The sequence below is a fragment of the Gopherus evgoodei genome, chromosome 5, assembly GCF_007399415.2.
Source record: "Gopherus evgoodei ecotype Sinaloan lineage chromosome 5, rGopEvg1_v1.p, whole genome shotgun sequence".
Classification (NCBI taxonomy): domain Eukaryota; kingdom Metazoa; phylum Chordata; order Testudines; family Testudinidae; genus Gopherus; species Gopherus evgoodei.
This window is the reverse complement of record NC_044326.1, coordinates 81057709-81073253: the sequence shown is the minus strand read 5'-3', so window position 1 is coordinate 81073253 and position 15545 is coordinate 81057709. Positions and strand designations below refer to the sequence as shown.

The 15545-nt window shown below is 37.5% G+C and overlaps 1 long non-coding RNA gene across 1 annotated transcript; it reads left to right on the top strand.

The window, feature by feature from the left end:
- Window positions 1–810: 810 nt before the first annotated feature.
- LOC115652163 lies at window positions 811–5864 on the top strand. Its single transcript, XR_004000567.1, has 3 exons — window positions 811–931; window positions 5348–5465; window positions 5822–5864. It is a non-coding gene; the product is annotated as an uncharacterized LOC115652163 (long non-coding RNA).
- Window positions 5865–15545: the final 9681 nt, after the last annotated feature.

Sequence of the window (15545 nt, the reverse complement as noted above, 5' to 3'; positions counted from 1 at the left end):
GGCTGAATTTATCTCCACACTGAAGTCAGTGTAGTTTATCCCAGGGTGAATTTGGCCCAGTGAATCCTCTTTTTATTATATCCACGTTCACTTAGCCAAAGAAGCTCTTCAAGGCTGTGTCCTCTGATGATTGCAACAACCCACTGTGTTTACTTGCAGCAGTGCACTAACTGACTAGGAGACTAAATGTATTGCTTTTCACTTTCATTGATGTCCCCCTACTATTGGAAAATAGTGAATAGCAGTGTTTGCTATTCCTCACTGTACATCCATTTTGTATACCATTATCATGTCCTCTTTTATGTGCTTCTCTAAGATAAACAGTCCCAGTCTTTTCAATCTCTCTTTATGTGGAAATTTATCCATGCAGTCTTTTCATTGACATTCTCTGAACCCACTCGATTTCTGCTATATCTTTTCTGAGAACTTTTAAAAACTGATTCAATAGAAATAATACTCATAATGCGTAATTAAACCATGGTACTTATGCCTCATGACTGAGGCCAAAAGCTAAGAAAGATTTAAAAACAAAACAAAAACTGAACAAGCCTTTATATGGACAGATTAGACTGAAACAAAATTGGGGGGGTTATTTTTAGAAGGGACTAAAATTCCTCACAAGCTAGTCAATTCTGTAGGTACAGATTGGTTCTGTAGGTACAGCCTAAGCAGGGGGACTGGGTAACAAAAGAATGCTGCACTCCACATAGCTAAGTTTGAAAGTACCAAGAGATTGCTGAACTATCATTGTTGTGACCAATATGTGGTTTTCTAAAATCTTCTTATTTTCATCCTAGTAAACCCCTGTGGAATATCAAGTCTGACTATATCAACTGCTAACATGTGACTGATGGATGGGTGATCTGTTCTTGCAAACTGGGATACCAGGTGGCAGCTGTTGAGAATGGTGGGGACATTTGTGTGGACACAGGTAAAAGCATTAGCTATAGTATGCCAATATTTTTAACTCATTTACAGAAATGACAGCAGAGATGCAAATTCTCATTAGGTTATGTTGTCTATCCTCCTGCCAGTACAGACACGTTCTCTCTAACATAGTCTTACAGTTTTGTATTAAAAGATACTCAGTGGGGCTTCCACCACTTCCCTTGGGAGACTTTCACAACCAAAAGAGTATATTGCAAGGAGTATTTTCCAGAGAGCCTACATTTTTCCTGCTCTGTTTCATCTCATTACTCCTAGCTGATAAACACCTCTTTATAAATGTTCTTTCTCCCCTACCCCACCCATTAGCACAATTTAAAGATACTATATAACATATTCCCTGGAGATGCTTCTAGAGCCATTCAAGAACTCACCTCTCTCCTTGTAGTGCATAGCAGGATTATTTAATTATTTACCCTGTGCTCCTGGTAAAACATTTTTTAAAGGGAGGGGAGAGAAATCAGATTTTTTTTTAATAATCCTACATTGTTTTTAATAAAGTGAAGTTTATCAAGCCACAATACAGCAGAGAATTAGGTCTGGACAACATGCTTTGGGCCAACATTTTGAAAAGTACTTTAAATTTGCAACTACCCTACAATTATAGTATCTTTTGGTTGAAAGAAAGGTGTTTACACAATTAGAAGCATATGCAGTACAACAGAACATTAATTATTCTTCAATAATTGTTTTATACTAATTCTTTATTTCAACAAATGAATGCAATAAGTCTGTTCACAAGAATAAGGTGACCAGGAGTTGGCTCCATATCGGTATGAAGTTATATATTTTATGGTTCCTCAAGAGTGCAGTAAATAGAGCACGACATGTAGGGATTAGTTCAAATTGATATGAATGCAACAACTCCCTTTAGGAAAGATCCTTCAAAGGAAAATCATGATGTAGTCTGACATTATGAAAACACTGTCAGGAAGCACATTAAGTAATTTACTTTCCAATTAGGAAATATTTATTAGTTACATGCAGAGGCATGTGGAAACTCACACTCTTTTCTGAGGTAGCTTAAATGACGTCTCAAGATAATCTCATTTGCAGCTTCCATTAATCTTTAGCAATACCTTCCAGTTATTCAATTAACTTGGGTTGAATTCATTTAGTTTTGCTTTCTCCAGACGAGCATACAGATATCTGAAACAGTTGGATTGGCATTAAATAAAAAGGAACAAAATCAGTATCTTTAACGTTCCCTTTAGAATTGCAATACAAATATCAGGCTTAGAGGCAGTCAATATACTAAAATTATGAAAGCATAACTCATTTACATTCCACTTACTTCCCATTAGATGAGAAATTAACCTGACCTACTGGTAATAGAGTTAAGCAGAAGGACAAGAAATTAATGAAGGAGACTGAGTTAGCTTTTAGCTATTTGGAAATTCCCAAATGTTAGCAGTCTCTGAAGTATGTGCCTTTGTATTACAGCTGCAAACATGTCACTACTATAAAGCTATTTGAGATGAGATAAAGCATTCTGTTGTGTTCCTTAGCAGTGCCAAGCAGTAGCAATATTTATGAATCTCACCATGTGGAAACTGTTTTACGGTACAATATAAATAGTAATCTGTGGTCATCAGAACCTTTTTTATATACACACACCAGATGCACTTGCAAAACCAAAATTAAATTCCAGAAGAGTAAAGGAATTAAAAAAAAAACAACCCACCACCAGAATGTGTGGTTGTCATGGGATAATCACCCCCACAGGGGATGAGAAGCGCAGGATTATGCCTGATGCTATGTAGTGCCCTACAGTTATGATTATCTGATAGAAACCACACCCCATTTTGTGCATTAGTACTTACTTATAAAAGTGTCTTACTTATAGAATTCTATGAGTGTAAATACAGCAAGGTGAGAGGAAGGAAAGTGCTGTGGTTTCTGGAGCACTCTGTAATCACAAAGAGCTCAATAGATTTGTATGATACCTTTAATCTTGTGACAGTTAGACTTGAAATAAGATTGACCTAGTGTCATTTTCATTCATAATCATGGATTACAACCACCAATAACTAGTTAAATACTTGGTTATAGTTAGAAAAGCCACTCTGTAAAACATTATGAAAGAATTCTATATTCAGGTCCTGATCCAACAGAGCAAATTTTACATACTTTGTGCTGTAGGTTAAATGGTTTTAGTTAAACCAGCACAAAACCCTCAGCGGACACTCTTTTCACTTTGAAAGGTTTATTTCAGTTTTCCGTAAGGCATTTCCTAATATGAAGCTAAACAAAAATAAGTCTAGTTTTAACTAAAACAAGTATCTACACAGCCTTTTGCACCAGTTAGCTAACTTGATTTTAACAAAAAATAATCACGCTGTAGTGCTCATCTACCCACAGACTGGAACTGAAATAACTAAATTGATTTCATTTCATACCTTAAGTTATTTTTGTGCAAATCATTATGTGAAGCTCTTTTATTCAGAATATGCTTTTCCTAGTTCAATTGGTTAATAAACAAAACAGTGCAACTCCGTGCAGACAAGGATGATGTCATTTTTTACAACTCTCCCCCCATCATGTTTGAAAACATTTATCTTTGCTCTTAATATTCAGTTTCACAAAAGAAATTGGAACTATTGTTCTAAATCAGTTTTTTGTTTTAGATGCCTCCAAAAGTCAGCATGAGTAAATTTACAGACTTTAAAGTCAAGAGGCATCATTATGGTTTTCTAGTCTGATCTCCTGCATAACACTTGCCTTAAATTTCACCCAGTATTTTGGTCAAGCATTTAATAGCATTCCACAATTCTAGGATAGCATTTTCAGCAGGGCCTACGAGTGTTAAGCACCAACCTGCATTGGCCCTCACTGGATACGGGGCACCTAATTCCCTTAGCCTTGGAAAATCCTAGTCTTCACTTTCACTTTGCACTCAAACATTGGGGTAGATCTAAATCTTTGAGCTTAATCTTTCAGAGAAAGATTTAAAATATCCTGGTCAGATAGTTACAGCAATTCTAGGGTTTGGGATTTTGTTTTGTTTTTTCTCTCTCGCCAACACTCTAAAAGTAAACAACTCATTTTTTCTCAGGTTGGAGAGGAAAGGAAGAGATCCCAAACACTGGCATACCATCTTTCAGCCTTGTCTCCTCATATCGTGTCAAATAAAAAATAAGTGTTAGCCCTCACATTTTGATTAATTGATTAAACGCTATCTAGAGCTATAGTAAAGGTACTGCAAGGGTTGTGACCGGAGGAGTATGTCAGTGCCACATACTTTGACTTTTAACTATTTCACATGGCAAAGTCTTTATACTTTGGCCAACATCTATGGCTACCAGGGAATGTACCATGAAAGCAATAGTAACTTGCACCTCTCCTTAGATGAAAGGTACAATAAAAGTGCCAAGTATGAGTATTTTTCTGACATCTCATTAATAATTACACACATTAGGAATGTAAACAGTAAAATAGAGAAACATTCTGAGAGCTTATAAAAAACAGAATAAATGAATATACATATATGGCACTTAAACTCTTCTCTTGTGGATAATGATGTTGCCAGAATAGTTTGTTTTCATTTAATTATTTATCACTGCATAATTATAGGCATATATACATTATATACTCAGTGTTTGCAGGAGAACTATATAATGTTAAAAGAACTCTGAAGTTGCAAACCTCAGCACTCAAACAAGAAAATGCCAAAGTTCTGCACTCTTAACTCAGCCCTTTTGGCATATGTATTACATTACAGTCTTCAATTAAGCATAACATGCTGTTTTTCCTTTATTCAGTGTTTACAGGTCTGCTCCCTGTCCCTTACTGCTTAAAGGATTTATTGTTTCACAGCTTCTGGTGCACTGAGAGCAGTGGATGAGGAGATGAAACAACAGAGTAGTGGTAGCTGCAAACATTATGTTTCTATAGGACCCAAGGCAGGTATAATGCTATGTGGGTGCACAGCTGCTACATATTTAAAAGAGGTGCATAATGCACACCACCCAGTACTAGTCACATGGACAAGCCAATAAAGAGCAAAACCAGGACCTAGCTGCAATAGATAAGCCCTGAGACATGAGTTTTTGCCAGTCGTGCTATTTGGCCTCCATATGCGTGCGGGGAATGCAAGTAGCTGTATTATTCATACCTTGAGTGCACATTGGGTGAGGCAGTAGCTACTCTGCCCCCTCCTCTTAATGTGTGTGAGCAAAAGGAGCCATTATTTGGATTGTGGCTTTGGAACTGTAGCTTTGGGTTACTATATGTTTTCTGCTTATTAGATAACTGCAGAACCCCAGAACAGTATGTACACTATGAAAAAATGTGTATATTATGCTGAATACACTATGTATATATAAATCAAGACTACCGAAGATTAACCAAAGTACAGTATCTTTCTACTCTTAACTATTCCTCTTTTCCCTTTGCATTCTAGAAAGTATATGAGATGCAGTTACTGCATCCTCAGGCCCTGACCATAGGGATATGAATGCGAGATATGCAAACACTATCAGTTGATTGCATCAGAGAAGCCCCTTTTTGTGCCAAACTGAGTAATTCAGACTATACAGGTTTTTTAGTCCTTTCTTGCTCTATTCACTTTCCTTGATAAAAGAAGTAATAAGTTTAGATGTGGATAGTCTTGGAGAAAACTGCTTACTGTATTGCTTTGAAAAGCTCCTGTCTCTGGAGAATACACTAGATTTCTGTCACAGCCTATAAAACCTACAAGCCATTATACATTTTATCAGACACCTCTTCATTTTAAGCTTAGGAAAGTAAAAAATAAGGAGTCTGACTTATCTTAACAGAGAAAACAGATCGCAATGTGTATTTAGATCAATAGTAGGGTGGGTTGATGGAACTTTCATGTCCATTACAACACAATTGTCTATTTACATTCTTTCAGATGCAGTTTTCCATTGTCCCAAACTGGATTCTGCCTGTTCACAGTAAGTTCTTGTAAAATTACTATTAAAAATTGGAGCTGACTGTAAAACCTTGATTGGAAAAAAGATGAAAATTCTCACAAGTTCCCCCCAACCCCATTTTCTTATTAAAAGTGTATTCTGTGCAAATATATAACTGGCATATTACAAACATGAGCTGTCATCCTTTCCTTGTGAGTAAAGTTACACACATGCTTAAATATTTGTGGAATCAGGACCACATGGTATAATCCTATACATCATGTCAATCTTATTCATATGACTTACACAACTCAGACTGATAAGAACAGGCCTCGTGGAACAAAATCCTGCAGCTTTCCCACTGACTTCAGTAGGAATTTTGCCCGAGTAAGATGCCAGAATTTTTGTCTCTCAGAACAAGTCTGCATTCTTTACTCAGAGAGCTTACGGAAAGGGAGGATAGATTCCTTGTCACACTGTAAATCAGGAATAATTCAATTGAACTCAATACTAGTGAGAGTGAGATCAGAAAACTGACACCTGACAATGACAAATTTACCATGCAGAGTTATGTTTGGGGGCCTGATTGTGTAGTTCTTACTCAAGCATGGCTATTGCTTGAAGGTCAGTCTTGCCTGAGTGAAAATGGTAGAATCAGGTCTATCATATTTGTGTATCTTATACTGTTTTTTTCATCATAACATAACCATTATAAAAAAATTTAATAAGCTTATAAGAAGCAAATATTATCTATGACACACAAAAACAAACAACAAATTTGTTTTACTAATTTTGGGCCAATTCCTGCAATCCTTTACTTATTCCTCAGGCAGCACCGCTGACATCTTAAGGAGGTTTCTGATAAGAATTGAGTAGGGACTCCAAGGTTGGTCTCTAAAGATTAAATAATATATAGTAATGGAGTGGTACAAACATTTTAAAGTATTCAGACTAAACCTGACTAGACTACCAATGGGCCTTAATATTGATCTGAAGGAGATTCAAATGATGGCAACAGGGTATCTTGCTTTCTATGTCTGTTCAGCCTTTTGGCCTCTCTGTGGAGATTTCAAACAAGATAGCCAGTTAGTGCCAGTTTTGGCAATAGTTATGATGTGGCTACTTACTTACTGGGAACTGAACCGAGAATTCCAAATTCATTTCATATCAACAATACTATTAAAGTTGAAAGTTACATACACTGATTATATTCTGCTGAAAATTGCCATATCTATATTATCAGTATTTCATGATTTCCCTCTGCAATGAGACTATTAAAATATAAGGAGACAATATCTGAGGTAAAGAATTTCAGTTAAACAGCTGAATATTAAAAGTTATTCCACAGTCAGTGTGATGTTGCACACCATATGCTTTATGATATAACTGAAATATGCTTTATGCAAAAGGTCCCTTGTAAGGTATCATTACAAATCTTATAATCTATTGAGTGTGTTCATCCTATTTGTATGCATGTATCATTCTTGTATCTGAAGCTAGAAATATGAAGTATAACTCTGAGAGACTATTATAGTTATGCAAAGTGTGGGCCATTAATGGTGGTTTAGAATCTTGATGGATCCCATTGACTAGAACAATTGGTTGTAAATGGTTTATTTACCTACAAGCCTTCCTGTGTACCTGTGCTCAAGCCCATGGGTAATGAAGAATGAGATCTCACAGGGACATGTGATCATGTCACCTGAGACTGGAATCCATCTTTTATCTGGTACTTTTTCCAGACAACAAAGACAAAAGATTTTTGCCTTGTGCCAAGCTATAAAAGGGGGTGGAGCAGGACAGAGAGGGCTGCCAGTCATGAGAAAACCCCTGCTTTTCACCTAAAATGTCTGTGGAACTAACAAGGACTGTACCAGGGGAAAGTATTGGGCCCAGACTAGGAAGAAGTCTAGTCTGTGAAAGAAGCTTATTGGAACATCTCTGAGGGCAAGATATTACCTGTAATCAGTTTCTTACTGTATTAGGCCTAGACTTACGTGTTTTTGCTTATTTTGCTGGTAACTTACTTTGTTCTGTCTGTTATTACTTGGAACCACTTAAAATCCTACATTTTATAGTTAATAAAATCACCTTTGTTTATTAGTAAACCCAGAGTAAGTGATTAATACCTGGGGGAGCAAAAAGCTGTGCATCTCTCTCTATCAGTGTTATAGAGGGCAGACAATTTATGAGTTTACCCTGTATAAGCTTTATTCAGAATAAAATAGACTTATTTGGGATTTGGATCCCATTGGGAGCTAGGTGTCTGGGTTCTGGAGTCAGGTAACCTGCAGAGCTGTTTTCATTTAAAGCCTGCAGCTTTGGGGACGTGGCCTGGACTTTGGGCCTGTGTTGCAGCAGGCTAGCATGTCTGGCTCAACAAGGCAGGGTTCTGGAAGTCCCAAGCTGGCAGGGAAAATGGGCTCAGAGGTAATTTCAGCATATCAAGCGACAATTTCAAGGGGGTCTCTGTGACAGAGTCAGCTCTTGGAAAAGAAAACTATTCATCAGAATAAAAAGATCAGAAAAAGTCTTCAGATGGAAATTATTAGACTGTCCCCAAAACCACTTCATTAGCTGAATGTCCAGTGAACTCTGATGCTGAATATAACATCCAAACGAATACAATAACAGTTCAGCAAAATCTTAGTTTTGAATACAAAATTTCACTAAAAAATGTTTCAACTCATTGTTTTATGATATGAATTTAAGAACAAAGGCAAATCCACAAACAGCTAAGTAATATATTTTCCCCATGCTACAGTACTGTACTATACTATCCCAGAAAATAACTTTAAATTAGCCCGTTCCACAACCTCTGTCCTTCTACATGTTAAATAGACAAGATTCACTGGAAATCGAACTCCTCTAAGGCCAGATTTTCCCATATGACTAATCTATGCTTAGCTCAGAACTGCAATGGGGAGCCTGCAAAGATGGCTTTAGGCTTATGTTGCAGCTTCCCTGCCATCACCTAGCTCAGATTAAATGCTGTCCTAAGGACAAGTTCTGTGTATGGCAGGAGGGGAGGTGGCAGAAATCTGGACTAGATACACCCAGAATAATAGAAGATTTAGACCAAACCTCCCTGGAGCTAGAGAAAAGTCATACCTGCCCAGAGGAGAGGAGGTAGACTAACCGAATAACTGAATTTCTGGGAAAGCCAGGAGTGGCCTGTTCACAAGACAGCCCAGGAAATTCCATCTGACACCAGCTTTTGGAGAAGGCAGAACCAGTTATTATTTTTTTATTTTTGTGGTTCTGTAGGTTTCTGTGTGTATTAAAAGGGTTTCATCTAGATCAAGAATATTAGTTAAAACATTCTTCTGATGTGTTTTGTCAGGTTTGCTTAATATCAGGGTGTACTGTATTCCAAAGTGTCTTCAGGATAGACAAATATTACAGAAGTGTTCTTTGCAATCATTTAAGATGTTAATGGAATGTTGTTAAAACAAATCAAATTGATAATATAAGTTTCCTAATACAAAGACGACTGGTGATAACACCTCTTATCTAATTCCAGTAACGGCATCCAGCCATGCCCCCAGCTCTGTATCCAATCTTACTGTTGTATCTACTTCCATCATGTAAATGCCCTATTATGTTGATCAACGTGGCTGGTATACAGTCAAGCCATTTTCCACACGGTCTCTCTGTGGACACAGTCAAATGCTTTCTTAACCAATCTTAATCTACTTTATCAACTTTTTTGACAAACAGCAGCTTTTTTATGACTTGTTGAAGAGTGAACAACTGTTCACAACATGATCTAACTGGACAGAACCCAGCCTGTTCTTCTGATACTATTTCATCCACTACCTTCATTCTGATCAGCATGATGGCAGTCAAAATGCTGTATGGGACTGACAGCCATGCAATAGCTCTCTGGTTTGCCCACTGAGTACAATCAGGTTTTTTGGCAATGCCGTGATGATACCATTTTTCCAGTCTTATGGCATTTGTTTTTCACCCATGTTTTAGCTGGGTTTTCTATACATCAGAATTTTGCCTCCCACCTTTCGTATATGTGCTTGAATTCTGTCAACCACAGGAGCTTTTCCCTGTCTGAGGCCTCTGCTAGCTTCTTTAACTTGATTGGTTATGGTCTTTGCATTAGCAATAGATTGGGTGAGGAAGTGGGCAACAAAAGACATCATGGATAGTGTAAAATGGGTTAGTGGAGATGAGTTACATGACCTTGTCTTTGCTTTACTAAGTATGATGTGGAAAGGAACGATTGCCCTCACATCAGAGGTAGAACAAGAAGCAACAAAAATTGGATTGAAGGTAAATGAAAAGAAAACCAAGATTACGAAGGTAGGAAAGTGGTTGATAGATACAAAGGTGCACATCGATTAAAAAGAAATCAAACCGGTAGAAGAGTTCTGCTATATGGTGAATGTGATGACATTTGAAGGTGGCTGTGATAAAAATATTCATAGAAGATTAGGAAAAACACACACCACTTTTGGAAGGATAAATAACCTCTGGTCAAACAAAGGTCTCCACATCAAAGTAGAGGCCAGATTATACTTTGCCAACTGTACTGAGCACACCGTTATATGGAGCAGGGACTTGGCCAATGACAAGAGCTAACCAAAAAAAAAAAAAAAAAAAAAAGATTAGAAGCTGCCCATTACAGATAGCTGAGGAAAGTACTACACATTTAATGGAAAGGCAAAACAAGAGAGAGTAAGGAAGCTGACAGAGCAGGACATATTAGAAAATATTATCAAAGAAAGAAATCTCAGGTGGTTGGGGCATTTACACCCTATGGAAGATGGGGGACATTGAATTGGTACCTGAAGGAGGAAAGAGAAGGCTAGGAAGAACTAGCAGAAAACAGTGGCAGAGGATATTGAATGTGCAGGTATCACCTGAGAAGTATCACAACTAGCTAGTGACCTAATCAAAGGAGGAACTGGACTGCCCAATTTATCAGCAGCACAGGAGGAACTTTAAGGTCAAAAGTAAGGAATGTGAGATTCCACAATTAAATTATAATAGTAGATAACTTGTGTAAACATGTCATGGCCAATAGTCAGAAATATCCTGACACTCTGGATATCTGTTGCCCTATGGCTATCTTACCACACAAATCATTAGTTCTCTGTGGTGGTCAGCTCCTCGTTTAGGGTAAAGCAGCATAGGTCCATTGAAGTTAATAGAGATGCACCATTGAAGTTAATAGAGATGTATCAATTTACACTATGAGGATCTGGCCACACATGAACAACAGAGGCAATGTTGACTTACTAGTTCTGTAACCACCATCCTGGAAGTATTATGTCACCTTTTAGAGACACTATAAAATAATTGTTCAGTTAGACTCCATATGGGTGCAGAGGTCTCTCCACTCAGAGCAAACTGTAGGATCAGGGCTATATTTTATATAGTTATACATGGAAAAAAAATAAGTTAAAAGACTATCTCGGTGTCTATTTAAGGAATAATTTTCAGAGTAAACTACTAGTATGTAATACAATAAATGGGTTTGTATGAAATTGAATTAAAGGCTGAAGGGTAAATAAGGCATTTGATAACCAAATTATCCATTCCCAAAAGTGCACTTCAACACCATTAGCATTATTCTTGTTGGATGACAAGAAATTAAAGATTCAGCAAACCACAACTTTAAAAATGAGTCTGGGTTTTTTTCCATTCATCCCTTATGAAAGTTTTGAGATTTCCAGGCTGGTGCTTTCTCTCTGATTTTCCATCAAACGTCACTTGGGGCATATGGCCTAGGTGAATAAATGTTTGAAGGTAAGTTCCAAACGTGAATATTTTTTTATGTGCTGGGCTAAAATATGTAAATAATTGTCAGAGGGAGTGTCTGGTGTAGCAGTGGAATCACGTGGCTAGATGAACAGAACCAAGAACCAGACCTGACTGAAGCAAGAGCTTCTCCTTATTAAGTCATTTGAAGCTGTGCCTCCTTTCCCTGTTGCTGAGTTTGACCTATAGCAACAGTGAGGATTGATAAGTGTTTTGCGATCACTGGGTAGAAGGAACTAGATATTGGTATTTATGACAAGACGTCATGAAGTGAGTTCTAGCCCACGAAAGCTTATGCCCAAAAAAATTTGTTAGTCTCTAAGGTGCCACAAGGGTTTCTCGGGTTTGTTTGTTTGTTTGTTTGTTTTTGTTGTTGTTGGTTTGGTTTGTTTTCTTTTGCTGATACAGACTAACATGGCTACCACTATTACTTGTAGGAAAGAGATCTTAGGAGCTGGGGATAGAAAATTAGCACTTTGAATAAAGTCTGCTTGAATAAAATATTAATTAGAAACTTCTCAGGTTTATGGTGAAAAGATCTGCTCCTATTCACCTGACAACATTTTGATAGGAACGAACACCCACATGTGAAAAATATCTTTATTCCTTGAACAATACATTTACATATTTTTAGTCTTTTAGAGTGGCTTTTCTTAGGCACAGAGGGGGTAAGCAGTATGTAAGGTTGTGCCTATGTAGCAGCCTGCTCAGTAGCAACTTAGTGACTGTAAATTAAGCCAAGACGAAAGGGAGGAGGAGATAACTTACTAATGAGCTATCCTAAGGTAGTTTTCAATGAAGGGGAAAGTGATTTTAAAAAATGTCCTCTGAGCCTAATTTTTCCAATTAAAAACAAATTCAAGTTTACCTTGCAGAAAGATTCAGATGTTTAATAAGGGAGATTTTTCTGTGAGGGAAGGGGAAGGAAGGGAATCAAGTGATGGTTTAATTTGTGTATTGATAAAGATCAGTGTTTTAAGATCCCAGAAGCTCAGTATGTCATTATGAATGAGAGCTAGTGGAATTCTCGGTTTGGATTGTACACTGTGTGTTTTAGTACTACCTCATACCTTTGGATGAACTTTGGATGAAGTTAGCTAGATAGTCACAGTGAGCCGCCACCCCCACCCCACCTTGCCAAGAGCAATGTTAATACAGGCACCATCCTGGAGCTGATAGAAAAGGGGAAGTCAGTTTATCTGAGTCTGGGAGATAGTGGTGGTTGTGATGGGCCTATAAATACACCAACTGTTAATTCTGTTACTGATTACTGAGCAGACATATAAGACAACTGTCCGAGTGAAAGTCTGTGGCTGTTCTCCTAGGGTCACTTGAGTGTGAGATTTGTCTCTGAAGGTTAAAAAAAATTGCAAATGGATAACTATGAATTTATTAGAGCCAAGGAGTCTCCATGATATTTTGTCTTATGTAGGATAGTATCTGTGTTTAGCCATAGTGTAATACAAAGTCACGCTCCAGATGAGATTTGATCATGTGACGTGAGCCAAGTTTGGCCTAGTATGTGTGATCATTACCCACTCCAGCAGTTGGCCACAAGGAATTCTTCTTTAGCTCAAGTAGTAGAGCCTTGGCTTAATTCCCATCCATGAAATACATGTATGTGGCTACAACTCTTTACACCTGCATGTCCTGTTTAATGCTAGAATTGCTTAGATTCATTGTAAAACTTCAACATCCAAAATACAGAACAAGCCACTATAAATATATTTATACTCTAAGGCAGCACAAGCATGACATAAGGTTAAATTATGAAGGTACTAGTACCATTTCTAACCAAGAAACCACCACACTTTAAAGTAGTATATCAAAAACTAGGAACTCCACTGGGTACACCATCCCAATTTGACAGCAAACCGTTGATAACTACACTTGGAGTTTGGTCTTTCAATCAGTTGTGCACCCATTCTATAGTAATGTCATCTAGACTACACTTCCCTAGTTTGTGTATAAGAATGTCATGTGGAACCGTGTCAAAAGCATTACTAAAATCAAGGTATATCATGTTTACTGCTTCCCCTCTATCCACTAGGTCAGTAATCCTATCAAGGAAGGAAATTAAGTTGGTTTGTCATGACAAATCCATGCTGACTATTTCTTATAACCTTACTATTCTCTAGATGCTTACAAGATGATCATTTAATAATTTGCTCCAGCATCTTTCCAGGTATAGAAGTTAGGCTGACTGGTCTATAATTCTCTGGTCACCCTTGCTCCCCTTTTTAAAAATAGGTGCTATGTTTGCCCTTCTCCAGTCTTCTAGGACCTCTCCAGTCCTCCAGGAGTTCTCAAAGATAATTGCTGACATCTCCAAGATTACTTCAGCTACTTCCTTAAGTACCCTAGGATTAATTTAATCAGGCCTTCTGATTTGAATACATCTATTTTATCTAAATATTATTTAACCTGTTCTTTCCCTATTTTGGCTTGTGTGCCTTCCCCTGTTTGTTAATATTAATTGTGTTGAGTGTCTGGTCATCATTAATGCTTTTAGTGAAGATTAAAGCAAAATAGGCATTATGCACCTCAGCTTTCTTGATGTCATCAGTTTCTAGTTGTCCTTTCTACTAAGTAGAGGACCTACACTTTCTTTTGTCTTGCTCCTAATGGATTAAAAGAACCTCTTCTTATTGCCTTTTATGTCCCTTGCCAGGTGTAACTCATTTTGTGCCTTAGGCTTTCTGATTATGTCCCCACATAAATATGCTGTTCTTTTGTACTCCTCCTTATCAATTTGACCATGTTTTCTCTTCTTGTAATATTCCCATTTGACGTTCAAGTCACTAAAGAGCTCTTGATGGAGCCAGGCTTATTATTCTTTCTAGTTTTCTTTTTCATCGGAATAGTTTGCAGTTGTGCCTTTAATATTGTTCTCCTTGAGGATCTGCTTGCTCTCCTGAACTCCTTTTCCCCTTAGGTTTTCTTCCCATGGGACCTTACCAACCAGTTCTATTAGTTTGTTAGTCTGTTTTTTGAAGGCCATTATCCTTATTCTGCTGTTCTCACTGCTTTCTTTCATTAGAATCATGAAATCTATCATTTCATGATCACAGTCACCCAAATTGTCTTTTCCCTTCAGATTTGCTACCCATTCATCCCCATTGGTCAGAATCAATTCTAAAATGGCTGTTGCTCTGGTTATTTCCTCCACTTTCTGGAACAAAAAGTTGTCCCTGATGCATTCGAAGAACTTACTGGAAATTTTGGGCTTTGCTGTATTAATTTCCTAAGAGATGTCTGGGTAATTAAAGCCCCCATTTCTACCAGGTCCTGTGTTTTGGATATTTCTATTATTTGTTTTAGAAATGCCTCATCCACCACCTCCTCCTCCTGATTTGGTGGTCTATATTAGACCCCACCATGACATCACCCTCTATTTTTAACCCATTTATTTTTACCAAAGATTCTCATCTCCTACCTCTGGACCTCAGAACAAGTGTATATATCCTTTATGTATAATGCAACTGCTTCTCACTTTTTCCCTGCCTGTCCTTTCTGAATGAGCACTTATACCACCAAGTCTCTCTCCTGCCAATTAAATCATAATTTAGCCTATGTACTAATACTTTCAGTTCTATTTCCCATAAACCTTGCATTTGTGTACAGACATCTAAATTGTTGGTCAGATTCGCCTAATGATTTCCTCCTTGTTGCTCCTTTGACCCTGTTGTAATTTTCCATGTTTTTCCCCACAACCTCCAAACATCTAACCCTCTCTTAAGGTCACCTTTTTGTTATATACTTGTCTGTGGGCTTCTGGCCCCAGCCTCACTGAATCTAGTTTGAAAGTATTTTAGTATCGCAGTTTAAAATAAAACTTTTTATTAACATATAATGAGCTTTGTAAGAATAAGTGACACTGCAAAAAACAGCAAAATATTGTGGTTCTTGCCTTTAGCAGCTTACAACCTAAGGGCCTGTCCCTAC